Source organism: Aythya ferina, assembly GCF_964211825.1.
Source record: "Aythya ferina genome assembly, chromosome: 16".
In the NCBI taxonomy this organism is placed as follows: Eukaryota; Metazoa; Chordata; class Aves; order Anseriformes; family Anatidae; genus Aythya; species Aythya ferina.
Genome location: NC_140315.1, coordinates 8,228,669 through 8,241,641, shown reverse-complemented (window position 1 = coordinate 8,241,641; position 12,973 = coordinate 8,228,669). Strand labels below are relative to the sequence as shown.

General features: G+C 47.6%; 1 protein-coding gene and 1 long non-coding RNA gene across 6 annotated transcripts in view; one reads left to right on the top strand and one right to left on the bottom strand.

Moving 5' to 3' along the window:
• The window catches only part of ADNP (activity dependent neuroprotector homeobox), a 30,997-nt gene extending 22,400 nt beyond the window's left edge, over window positions 1–8,597 (bottom strand). For 2 of the 5 annotated variants that reach the window (XM_084537964.1, XM_084537966.1), the window contains exons 1-2: window positions 8,445–8,597; window positions 3,492–3,613 (exon numbers count right to left, since the gene is read on the bottom strand). The gene's annotated coding sequence lies outside the window, so the exon portion shown is untranslated. The remainder of the gene's footprint in view (window positions 1–3,491; window positions 3,614–8,444) is intronic. The other 3 variants (XM_084537963.1, XM_084537967.1, XM_084537965.1) reach the window with 2 other exon arrangements.
• Window positions 8,598–9,452: 855 nt separating this feature from the next.
• LOC311445653 overlaps window positions 9,453–12,973 on the top strand; it is a 39,802-nt gene continuing 36,281 nt past the window's right edge. Inside the window, exon 1 of the long non-coding RNA XR_014698566.1 lies at window positions 9,453–9,591. This is a non-coding gene — a long non-coding RNA (uncharacterized lncRNA). The remainder of the gene's footprint in view (window positions 9,592–12,973) is intronic.

Genomic DNA, 12,973 nt, shown 5'->3' with positions numbered 1-12,973 from the left:
CACAGTGGCCTGTATCAGAGCTGACAACAGCTGCGTGTTCCTGGGTGTAATGAAACAAGACTGTTAGTTTATTGGTATTTTCTTTTTATCTCCCTAGAATCATAGAACCTATTCCAACTGCGTTTAAAATAAGATTTTTAATGATTTGTCTGTTTAATTGCTGTTAGTAGCATGCCGTAAACAGCCAGCCATAAAACAGACTCACAAGGAAGGCTGTTAGTGCAACACTGGGCAAGATTTTGAAAAAAATGCAAGAAAAATATGCAAGGAAATTAACCTATGGTTCCTGCAGCAACAAAAATGCAGCCTCCTCGTGTATGCAGCTTCAATGATGCTATGCAGTAGTGTGGTGCATAATGTTCTGTAGTCACATTAGGAGAACGACAGCCTGTATCTTTGGCAAGAAGGCTGGGGCTCCAGAATCTGAAAGTCCCAGGACAGCTGAGCAAGGAGAAGTGATAGTCAGGAAGCAGAAAGGTATCACGGGGAAGAGTGAGCAAACCAAAAATACCAGGAGCAGAAACACCAATGAAAAGAGAGAAGTTGGGAGAACTAAAAACTAACAAAAACTTCCATGAGAAGGTACGAGATACAGCTAAATAACTCTCCTCTGTGCACTGACTGCATAGAGTGTACTCCTGACACAGCTATCTCTGGCTTACAATAAGCATTTCCACTTTCTTCTAGTTGCACTCTTCTCCTTATTTAAGCATTTCTAGCCTAATTTTCAGAGGGGCTGTGCACCCACATCTCCTGTGAAGGTAATGAGATTTACAGTTTAACAGCACATCTTAAATGCCAGACAACTAAGAGCTCATTTTTCAAGTCTGCTATAATCCCAGGACAGAGGCTGTTTTGTAACAGCATGCGCTCTACTCTTCTGGCAACATTTTAAACACAGAGCACCTCCACAGCATTATCAGCTCCACGATCTGCAACACCAGCTACTGCCCATGTAACAGGATGGCTGCCAGCTAACTTCTAACACCTCAACTCCAACTAGACAGTTGTGTGCGCAGTGCCATGTTAGACCCTTCAGCTAGCACAAGCTCCCAAGCCCTTTAGCTTGTGTCTGTACCTAAAACAGGGCTAGGCATATTAGAAAGATGTAAAGTAAACAGAAAACCCAATCAAATCTTCTGTAAAAATCTGGCATGGTGTTTTAAAACTACAGTAATTGGAACTGAAGGGAATTAGCAAATGTATTTTGGTACCTGGTCAGTGTATTGTAAAACGTCTGCAGACCTCTGTGCATTAAACCCCCTGGCTGTCCTTCACAGCCAAACAGTCTATTTCTTAAAAGTTCCTTTGTCAATTAAAGACTTTAAAAAAAGATTTTGAAACCATTTCAGAGATTAAATCAGTGTGTCAAAGAAAAAGAACTGTTCATACCACTTCTCTGGACATCAGTAGGTTTTCTCAAATGTAGTACTAAAACAAACAAACAACAAAAAATAGAAAAAGCAGCCACACTCACATTCCTTTGGAGGAAATTCTTTGGCTAATGACCTTAACGTGCTGTTTCTGTGATTCTATGTGAACTTCAGCAAGGGTTTATGAAACTGTTTCTCGCTTTTTTTTTTTGAGCTTATTGTCTATCTTCAACTTGGTGACTCTGATGCTAACAACTCCAACTTCCCACCACAGAGGAAGAACTTCTATGGAAGACAGTTCTAGTGAGAAGGCTCGGGAAGGCTGATCTTTCTTTCTTTCCATTCATTTTTTTTAAAGGTTAAAAAAATATCTTCTGCAGCCCAGCAGACAGGGATCTTCTAAGTCATTCACACACTTCTCATTCTTGCTTGATTTCTGGAATTTTCCACTGGTGCCAGAAGCTCCATCTGGTGGGTGTGTACACTAACTGCATAGCTAAAAGGAAATTAACTATTTCCTTATCAACCTTTGCTTAGTAGTATAAATTTTGTACACTGTGTGATTTCTGTGCCCCAGTGTAAAATACAAGATGGCCAAATTCCCACTGCTCTAGGAACAGTAACTCCTTATTTCTTCATCAGTAATCTGCTACCTTGCACTCTGCCAGGAATTTGTTGGGTTTTCTTATTTTGATGACATAGGCTGACGTTAAAAATTAAAAAGCACGTTGTTAGCTAAATTTAAATATTTTCTAAAAATCTTTTGAACACATAAAAACACCAACAATTCTGTCAGTTTCTACTGCATTCTGAAAATCAGTTTTAAATTGTATCCATTATACTTCAGTGCATAGGAAATATTAAATCAGAGGCACTAGCACCAAGAAGTAAGCTTCCCCCTACTGCTATCTTGAGTATCTTTTGTGATTGCTCTTGATCTCCAAAGATAACCATTTATGTTTATTCCACATATGTGCAGTGAAATCAATGTGTAATGTACATGCTCAATACAACAGTCTTGCTTCTTTAGGGTTATTTCATAAATATTCCTATTTGAACTGTACTAAAGCCTGCCCATCTTACAGAAATTTGAAAGCAAGACTAGAGGTCACTGAAGCACAAAGGATATTATTTGCTTACACCATGATATCCACACTTCGGTGATCAGGAAAAACCAAGGCTGCATGAATATGCTTTACAATTTCCAAACGTGATCCTCATCTGGATTGTAACTAAACATGAACAATCCCTGAACGAAAATGATTTGGGGAATTTGCAGTTACAAATTAAATAAAACCAAGCATAATCTTTCAATCCAAAACTCAAAAAAACCCCACATTTGAATAGAAATCTCTAAACTGTGCAGGAATGAAGCATGTAATCAATATAGATATAATTTATGATCAGATTACACCGATTGTGAAACTGCAAACAGAAATTAAGACTGCAAGTGCAAATGGCAGTCTTATCTTCTATCCTGTTTTCCTTACACCACCACTAGTAGTCTTATCTTCTCACTATCATGTTTTCTTGACACCACCACTGTGTCAGCAACAGGACTTGTGCAGCAGCCAGAGCAGAGAACTGATTCAACTGAAAAGCAGTCTTTTGCAGCCAGAGCAGTTCCTCCACACTCCCAAGCAGAAGTGCTAGGACTGGTACGAGCGAGGTGGCAGGAAGCGGGGCTTGTACCACTCCTGGTAGAGGCAGCGTAGACATAGATATATTTATACCACGAGTAAAACTGCACCCCTTAGTGTGTCCTAACTAGTAAAATGCATTGCTTGCATGCTGGTGTAAGTGGCAAAACAAACCAACAAAACAAAAGAGAGCATACAAACACTTTTACAAGCTCATCTAAAATCCTGCCAATACATGTTTTCTCAGATAGAGGATGTATCAGATACTGACGGACCTCGCCAACTGGCTAGCATCTAAGTATTTAAAATGTAAAAATAGTCTGTGAAGTAGGCTGATGCTAATTGTTTTTCCTTTGCCTTACCACTTCACACATGCTATGCACAAATGCTGGGTAAAGCATTTACCAAAAAAATGATTGGGTAAAGACTGTAAATAAGAGCTTAAAAAAAAACGGTCTTACCACTCCACATTTCTTACCTCTTTCCCTTTCTGTCTAAGCACGGCTCCCAACGGTCCAATCCCTGACTACATTCCAGCATTAATCCACCTCAGCTACTGCTGTCTTCAGTCTGACTCAGGAACCTTCGATACTCAAAAGGCTTCATAGCAGCAGCAGGAGGAATGGGGAAACAAAACAAAACAAGAGATCACAAACTTGAGTTTGATTTCTTAGAAGGAAAAAATAAAAAGCATTTTAAGACCAGTATTTTGTCTACTTAGATTTCAAGAGATGTTTTGCCCCCTTACTGTTGCTGCTATGAATCTGCATCACTAAGAACCGCTTTGGCCCAGATGCAGCACAAGCAAAGAACGATCAGGTCCAGAGTCACATCGGGAATAAATACAGAGTCACATCAGAAATCAATATACAGAAGAGGTAAAAGGGGTAAAGGAAAGAACGCCTGGAGGCTGAGGTCTGAAAGGGAGCAAAGAAGATGGAGATAGGGAAGAAAGAGCAGCCAGAGAAGCCAGGCTTGAGAGCATGCCCGTGCCCTTTCCTACATGGAAATGACTGGAGGAATGTATCTCAGTGGACAAGGTGTTCATAGTTAAACTTCTATTTCTTGTGAATCGTTCCAAAAAGCTGTTTCTTAAGTAGCTTCTAAAGGAACCATTCTGTCACATGATCTGGATAGGCAAGAACTTGCAGGTGTGACGTGTTCAGAGACAATTACACAGGTAATTGGGACCCAACAGGCAGCAGGGACCCAAACAATCTTTTATGCATGCCACCTTTAAAAAAATAACCACCTAAGGATATATAAAGGGTGGTAAGTGAAAAGTGACTCACTGCAGGAAAGAACAGTATTTATTCTGCTCTTATTCAAAACCATCGCCTCATCAACTGCCGTACACATTCAAAAGCACTGATGTGAAGTAAGAAGGGGATGCTGAATTTGAGCCTCATGTCTGCCTTTCACCATCAGCTGCAGTGAAGTTCTGAAGAACTGTCTTTCCTTGAGGCATATTAGCCCTCAGACAGGTAAGCCAGAGTTACACCCTCTCTGAAAATCTTTCTTCAAGTCTAGAACTGAGTTTGGTCCTTACACCAGTTCTAAGTAGTTCTTGAAAGCTCAAAATGAACAAGCCAATTTGGCCAACCTGACTAGGAAAGCAAGAGTATTTTCCCAAAATATGTGAGGTCAGTCAAAACAAACCTTCCACATACAAAGAAGGTATTGGATATATACATATATTTTAACTAAATTAATGTAATTAGGAATTATTTACCTTCCAATGCCTATACAGGTATTTGTGTTACACTATCCTTACACCAGTACCATTTATTCTCATCTCCATAGCTCATACTATTACTAGGAAACGTGAACTTCCACCAACGTACTTATTTACAGGAGCAGGACTACTACCTCATTAACTATTACACTTTTAAAATCGTATTAATAAAAATTGTACCCAACATCAAAATAATTTTAAGCATCGAGCAGATCTGAACAATCACAAATAACAATGCTTATTTAGATGCAGGCCAACATAGTCAGTTGTTGTTCTTTTAAATAAGTATGTTAAATGTATCAAAAAGAAAAAAAAAAAACAAAACAGAAAATGTAGCATTATTAAAACACAGACTCAGCTGAACTAACAAATGAACTAATAAATGAAGCGCATCTTTGCCCATCCAAAGCAGACCAAATCACACCAGTGGACCACACGAACTAACTGATCAAGTCAAACTCAGTGCACCTCTTCTGACACCTATGTCCTAGTGACTCTAGACTGTCTCACCGTATCTGATGCTATTTCGTCCATCTCCAATGCACAAATTCTGTTTCTCAAACTTACTTCAAATGCTGGAGCAAAGATAACCTCCCAATTCTGGAATAAAAAGATCAATACATTTCTTATCTTGCTGCTGAGTCTTATTTGCAGCTACCCAAAACTAAATACACTAACCCATGAGCACTGCCTTTTCTCCCATAAAACGATTTCTGCCCTTTTTTTAAGCATCAATCAGATCTTAATATAAAGGTGTAGAATACACATTTGGGCTATATGACTTCTGATTACCAGTGTGCTTCTGATTGAGTTACGCATTGCAAGAGTGCTACTTGAAATTTTAATATTTACTTTCAGTATTTACTATTATTATGGAGTAGTAAAGCTGGGTTGGGAATAATCATCTATTATTCACTCCGCAGTGTGACAGAAGCACAACTTACCTTCCACAGAAAATTTGTACTGGCATTCATCTAGGAATCTCTCTGGCACCCCCTTCTATTTTACTAGTGAATGCGGTAACTGCAGAGCTCAGTTTGGGAAGTACCTAACAAATGATACTTTACACTGCCGTCGAATTATTTCCGCGCTCAATTAAAATGCTGTTGTAATACACCACTGTGAGTGACACATACCAATTCTGAAAATGCTAATGGGCATCTTCTGACAACTGGTAACTTCTATCCTACATATACAGAGAAAAAAATCAGTTATTCATCTCATCCTGGAGAGCAAGCACAGTCTTCCTAGATGGTTTGTTTGTGAAGCTAATGCTTAACGCTGATGGGCACGCGCTTTCCAAAACTGCCAAGAAGTTCCTCTGCTGTGAAGAGCTTTCATTCCTGGGCACTCTGAGAGCAGACAACACTCACCACTTGCCTCTTACCTACAGGCAGACACAGCCACCTTTCACCTTCAACATCCCTCGCATATCCAGCCACCTCTCCCCTAAAAGCCTAACACAAGTGATCTCACAAGCCCACAATGACTTTCCAGCTCTAGCAGATCCACGTAATACTCTTTCAAGCACAAGCAGTAGTAACCTAAATGAGATACAGGTTTATAGAATCTGTAAGCAAAAAAAAAGTTCACCTTTTTATTACTTTTGGAAGAGAATAAGTTTTTGGTTTGTGGCTGAAGTTTACGTAAGCATTTACTGTAAGCATCTTCGGCAAAGGTAACAGTCACCTTATGACCCATCAGCCTCAAGTGCAATTTTTGTTAACAACTGTCCATTTCTCTTCTGTTACCTCTTCTCAATGTTTTAAGGTTTCAACACATATTGTGTTAGATGTTGATCTGCTCGTACCAAATTACCACCCAACATCTGTAAAAATTATGTCTAAAGCAGAACCAAACACCGGAATTGTTAATAAATGCAAAAATAAGAAGCTTTTTTTTTTTTTTTTTTTTTTTAAATCAGGATGATCCATCCTGCTCACCTGGATGGATGGCAACTATGGCAAGGTGCTGTAAGCCCTGTAATTGTTGGTTATCAGCCACCCCAAGGGAAAGTTTTCCTAAGTAGCAGAGATCCCGCAGCGGGGAACAATGCTGGTGGCCTGCAGGAGATGCACACCGTGCTGCGCAGCAGCCACGCCAACCTGAGACCACGCTACGTTGGCAGGTAGGAATGGTGTCTCCATTATCTCAGGCACATGGTTCACGTCCAAATGGCAAATAGTAGTAAAAACGAACAAAAACATAGCTAGTGAAAACAACCTGGAGAAGATAAACCTGCAGTTCTTCCAACAGGAATCAAAACCCCTTCCCCACCTACCGAACGGTTCCAACACGTCTAACAAAGTCTCAGGCCGTCGAGGTCTCCCCTCATCCCGCCTCGCCCACCGCCCCTAACAAAGCAGCCAACCCTTCCGTGCCGCCCCACACCCAAAGTTTCTCCCCCTGCAGCCGCGCGCTTGGAAGGCGTGAGAAGAGCCAAGCGAGATCCCAAGGCAAATGGCACCAGGAGCCACAACCGCGTCCCACCACGACACCCAACGCCCTCCAGCTCCCAGCCTCACCGAGCCACGCAGCCCCTCCAGGCGCCTCTCAGCCCCCCGGGGCGACTCCCCAGCCACCCCCAGCCCCCCGGCCGGGTGTGCAGGGGCTCTCAGGGGCTCTGGGGGGCTTCGAGGCCGGCCGGGGCCCCTCGGCTCCGGTGCCAGGAGGCGGCCGGGGCCTGCCCCGCTGGCTCGGCCGGGAGCGGGGGGGCCGCAGGCGGCGCTGCGCGGCCCTTCCCCGCCGCAGCCGTGCCCGGCGCGGGGAACGCGCCCCCTGCCGCCGCCCGCCCTCATCTCCGGCGGGGCTGCGCTGCATTTTGGGTGGGGGCTGGTATTTTTTATTTATTTATTTAATATTTTTTTTCCCCCTCCTCTCTCCGGCCACGGTCATCAAACCGGGAACCCGCGGTCCCGGATTGAACGGAGTGTGTGGGGGGGGGAGCTGGATGGGAAGAAAAAGAATGATTAAAAAAAAAAAAAAAAACAACAGAAAAGGGGGCAGGCTGAGGCTCAGCATCACCCACACCGCGGTACTTGTTTGGGAAACCTTCCCCTCCCTCCCTCCCCCGCCCCTGGGCTGCGATCGCCGAGCGCGGGGAAGGGGGGAGCGGCCCCGGGGTGCGGAGCGGGGCGCTCGGGCCCTGCCTGGGTCCCCCCCGCCTTTGTCTGGCAGCCGGGGGTCGGCGGCCGGGGCCGGGCAGGGCCGAGCCAGGCGACGCCACCGCTGGGCTGCATCCCCGGCTCCTCCCGGCCGGCTGGGGGCCGCTGCCCGCCTGGCTCCGGCCCCAACTCCGCCAGCGGGGCCCTGGGGCAGCGGCGGGATGCTGGGGACGGGACGGGGCGGGACGGGACGGGACGGGACGGGACCCCTCAGCGGCCGGAGGGAAGGGAAGGGAAGGAGAGGGAGGGAAGGGGAGGAGGAGGAGGGAGGGAAGGCGGCGGCATAGCGGTCCCCGCCGCCCGCTGGGGCGGCCTCAGCGCTTCAACGGGTGTGCGGCCAGGGGAAGGGAAGGGAAGGGAAGGGAAGGGAAGGGAAGGGAAGGGGCCCGCCTGCCCCCCCCGCAGCCCCCCAGCCGACCACCCCGGGGCCGGGTCCCGCCTGAGGGGGGTTTGGGGGGCTCCAGGCCGTGTCCTGAGGCGGGCGGGGGCCGGCCGCAGCCGGGCCGTGCCGCGGAGCCGCGCACACACCTACCTGCCCGGGGCTCTCTGTCCTCGGCTGCGAGGGCGGGCGCTCCCCCGGCACCTCAGCCTCGGGGGTGTGAGCGGTGTCTGTGTGTGTGTGTGTGTGTGTGTGTGCGGGGCGGGCGCAGCGCAGCCGGCGGCGGCGCGGGGGAGACAAAGGGGGCGGGGGGGGGGCTGCGTGAGGGGGGGATGGAGGAGGAGGAGGAAAAGGAGGAGGAGGAGGAGGGAGGGGGGGCGGCTGTGGGGAGCGAGCCCCGAGGGGGGGGGGGGGGCGGCGGCTTCACAGGGCTCGGTCCCCGGGGCGCGGGGGGGTGCGGGAGGCGCGGGGGGGGGTGCGGGGGGGGCTGCGTCTCCCCGGGCGCCCTGCGGACAATACAGCCGGGTCCCTCCTGCCCAGAACCTGCCCTGGCCAAGATGGCGGCCGAGAAAGAGCGGAAGTGACGCCAGGCGCTCATTAGCATACGGGACTCATTGTCCGGCGGGAGGGGAGGGAGGGGGCCGCGCCCCGGGGGGGGGGTGAGGGAGGGGAGCGGAGCGGAGCTGGGTTCCCGCCGGCACTGCCCCCGCCGGGAGGCTCCCGGTAACGGGGGGGGGGGCTGCGAGGACCGGGAGGGGTGAGGCTGAGGCGAGGGGGGGCTCTCGCGAGAGGCCCCGAGCCCCCCCCCCCGGCGGCTGAGGAGACGGCGGCGGGATCTACCCCGGCCCCGCTAGGAGGCGCCGCGCCCTGCGGCTGGGGCCGACCGCCGCGCGGGTATCCCTCCGCCGCCCCCGGCCGGGACTACATCCCGGCCCGAGGGGGCCTCCCGCCGCCGCCGCCGGGGGCGCGCCCACGTGACCGCGCCGCCCGCGCACGTGACCGCGCGGCCTCGTGCCGCCCGCCGAGCGGCCCCGCCCCGCCCCGCTCGGCCCCGCCCCCTCCCGCCTCAGCGCGGCCCCGCCCGGCCCCGCCGCTCCCTCACACCATGGACAGCGCCGCGGCACGGCCCGGGGCGGGGGCGCCGGGTACCGGGACACCGTGAGGCACCCAGGGGCACCCAGGGGCCGGGGGCGCAGGGTGAGGCCCGGCACGGGGCACGGAGGCGTCGAGCGGGGCGAAGGCGGCGCCCGGCGGCCCCTCAGGGAGAAGCCTCGCGCGCAGCTGGCGGAGCGGCGCTGAGGTGAGGGCGGGAACAGGCGGGCACCGCCCGTCCCTGCGGCCTGCACGGCTCGGGCTGGGCTCCTGCAGCCGAGCCGTTATTTCTGTTATTTCTCTTATTTCTGTTATTTCTGTCAGCTCCGTGGTGTCTGGTGAGCACCAGGCTGAGGGGGCAGGCGGCTGAGGCACGGCAGGGCCCGGCGCTGCGAGGAGCGAGGCCCAGTGTGAGAGAGAGCTTGGGGGTAGTTGAGAGCTCGGTGCGAGTGTGAGAGCTCGGTACAGAGGTGCTGGACGTGAAGTGGAGCCGTGGTGGCTGCTGCTTCTAAAACACACAGACTTGAAAGGTGAAGTGAAGCTCAATCCCTGCCGTACTTGGCACTGAGCCTTGCTGCCTCAGTGACACACACAACAGTTGCTAGAAAGAAAAGTCTGTCTGTTTTCTGAAGTTTAAAAGCATAGAAAAGTTGCCATAACTTACTTGGACTTCATAAAACATCAAATTCCTATGTTTTTATGACTCACATTCCGCAAATGTTTACACCACAACTCACATAAATATATTTCATGAAGAATTTAGTGATGTTTTACTGCATTTGTTACCTTTTTTCAACACTTCCTAGTTCAACTGCATTTAAAAGTACACCGTTTGCAAATCACACCTTTATTTCACCATGTATTTCACACTGTCTTCACATTAGTGGTCATAAGAATCAGAAAGTCGAGGAGAGAGTCTTTTAGAACAGAATGGAAGTACATGAAATAGCTGCAAAAACAAAACTTGTGATTTATCAATAATAATAAAAGTTTCTAGAACTTGAAGTTCCTGTTTGGGGAAAAAAAAAAAGTTTAGAGATCACTTTTACATAATGTCTCTTACTGCTCAGGTTTATGTTTTCTTCTCCAAATTAAAATTCTAGAAGAGGAGAAATGTTTGCAGCACATTTAATACAACACCATTACACAAACTTTTCTTCTTTATGAAAGAAGGAAAAAAAAAGCATGACGATAAACAGTTCTTGAAGTTTTGGAGTGAAGAGCGGTAACTACTGCAGATGTCTTGCTTGTTGTGAGGTTTAAGGCCATCTGATGCTTTTGGTTGTATGGAAGAATGCTCAAATGAGAAAATGACCAATGGCAGCAGAAGAGTTAAATGGAGGTTACCAAGCCATGATTTGGATTTGAGGCTGCAAGACCTTCTGGGGCATTTGGTTGTGCCGAGAAGATGGGCAAGGCTGGAGAGGATAGATTTAACTGACTGTATGTGTCACTACTGTAATTTAGGATCCTAGAATGGATTTATTACATGTAGAAAATAAATTTCTAAGAAAATCCACCTGCAAGAGAAAAAATGTCTAGTAAGACAAAAATAGCAGAAAAACGAATCCCTGACCCACAGACCTTCAAATCTAAAAGCTGAATTTGAGAAAACATTGAAGTGCCTGAACATTGGAGGAACTGGGTTCTATGGAACACAACAGTGCCCTAGGAAATAGAAATTAGATGTGGTAGATGCTTAAGGGGATGAGCACAACAGAAGAGTATGCGTAAGTGGTACAATAGCGCAAGCAGAAATATTTTGATTTCAGGCAGGAGAAAGGAACAGGCTTTCAGACATCATTTCATGTCCTGAATTCTGTTTGCAAATGAAAGTATTAATTTTGTATCTTGCGGTAGTTTATTGATACTCATCAGACACAGCCTCCAGGCTAGGCTGGCAGCCAGAACAGCCAAAGATAGAAAGTTCTCTAACCACTTCCTCAATATCCGACAATATCAAGGAATTTTCAGCTGGAAATGACATTCCAGCCATGTTGTGATGATGGTTCCCAGTCTAAATAGGGACAAAAAGAACACGGAAAACAAGTTGGAAAGACTTTGGAAACTGGAATTTGGTGTGAGGAAATTAAATTAGGTATGGGTGGAAAGAAGAGCACCAGAAGGCAGAAATATCCACCCCGTGCACAAGGTGGGTGATTCAGGGAGCCATTGCCTGGTTTGGCATAAAGTCTGCAGTGACAGGGCTCAAATGATTTGGGGGTGCGGATACACAGTAGAGACAGTAGATGTTGAAAGCAATCCTCAAATGATGGACAAGATCTTCCTCTTGTGATATATGGCATAATAATTCGTGTCGAGAAGATGGTTGATATTAATAAAGAAGGGGGAGATGTGGGAGTGTGGCTATGGGGGTCGGCAAGCCCTGTGGTTGATGGTAACATCAGGCTCTTAACGATGAAGCCGTCAGGAATGTAAAAGAGTTTAGAGGGAGCAAAGAAGGGTGATTCAGGAGATGCCATGCAGTCTTGGGTTGCTTGTTCTCCAGCCATTAAGGCATGGAAGTTTCTGGTTGTTTGCTGTTGCTGTTAGATGCAAAGTTGTTTGACCAATTAAAAGTTTTTGAAAAGGACTGCTGTGGGGAGAAGGGTATAAGACAGGAACCTGTCCTCGAAAAAAAAGGCAACACGATGAAGTTGTTCTAAATGAAGTCTCAACTCAATCTGAATCTTGTGATATTTATAAAAGGAATATTTATAAAAGGTATAAAAGGCAAGTAAAACCCCCATGGCCACACTCCCAAATCTCCCCCTTCTTTATTAATATCAACCATTTTCTCGACACGAATTACCACTCCATATGTAACAATCCCTCCTCTTCTTTTGAGTATCATTAATTCATGTCTTGGCTTCGAATTTGACCAAGGCCAATTGAACCACAAGAAAATGCCTTCGCAATATTCTCTGCAAGATTTATAAACAATTTTTTAGCAATGGTTGGAATAATATTTCACCCAATTCATTGTTCCACAGGGTGTACAATAATCGTCACTAGCAGCATCACACACATCAAATTTGAGTGATCAAAGTAGATAACCAATCCTCTAGGTATATTTCCCACCTATTATTTCAATCACTACAATTAGCATCCAAAGGGTAGCTGTGCCCCAATGTACTTTAAGTTCTTTTAAGCCTAACTTTCAAATCGCCAGGAGTAGACTCAATCTTCCAAGTTCCTGTTATGGGTCTCTTTTCACCTGACCCATCCTGGAACCTTCAAACAAGTTCCGAATCCATGGAACACTCCAAGAGGTTCTGAATCCCTGGAACCCTCCAAGAGGTTCCAAATCCCTGGAACCCTCAAACAGGTTCTGAATCCCTGGCTGTGCCTGTGTCTGGAGGTGTCTTGCAAGTGGTTAACCCACTCACGAATTCCTGGAGCAATCACTTCGGTCCTTCACCGGCCAAGTCCCTCACAGGAGATCGGAACCGTGGTTAGAAGACCTCTGCACTCGCTTTGGAACAAAGTTCCTTCTCAGTCACACCCCTACACACAGTCACACAACCAAATCCACCCAACCGAATGGTGTCTTTGGGTCTTTGCGTGCAGAATTACGGGTCACAAAGGGA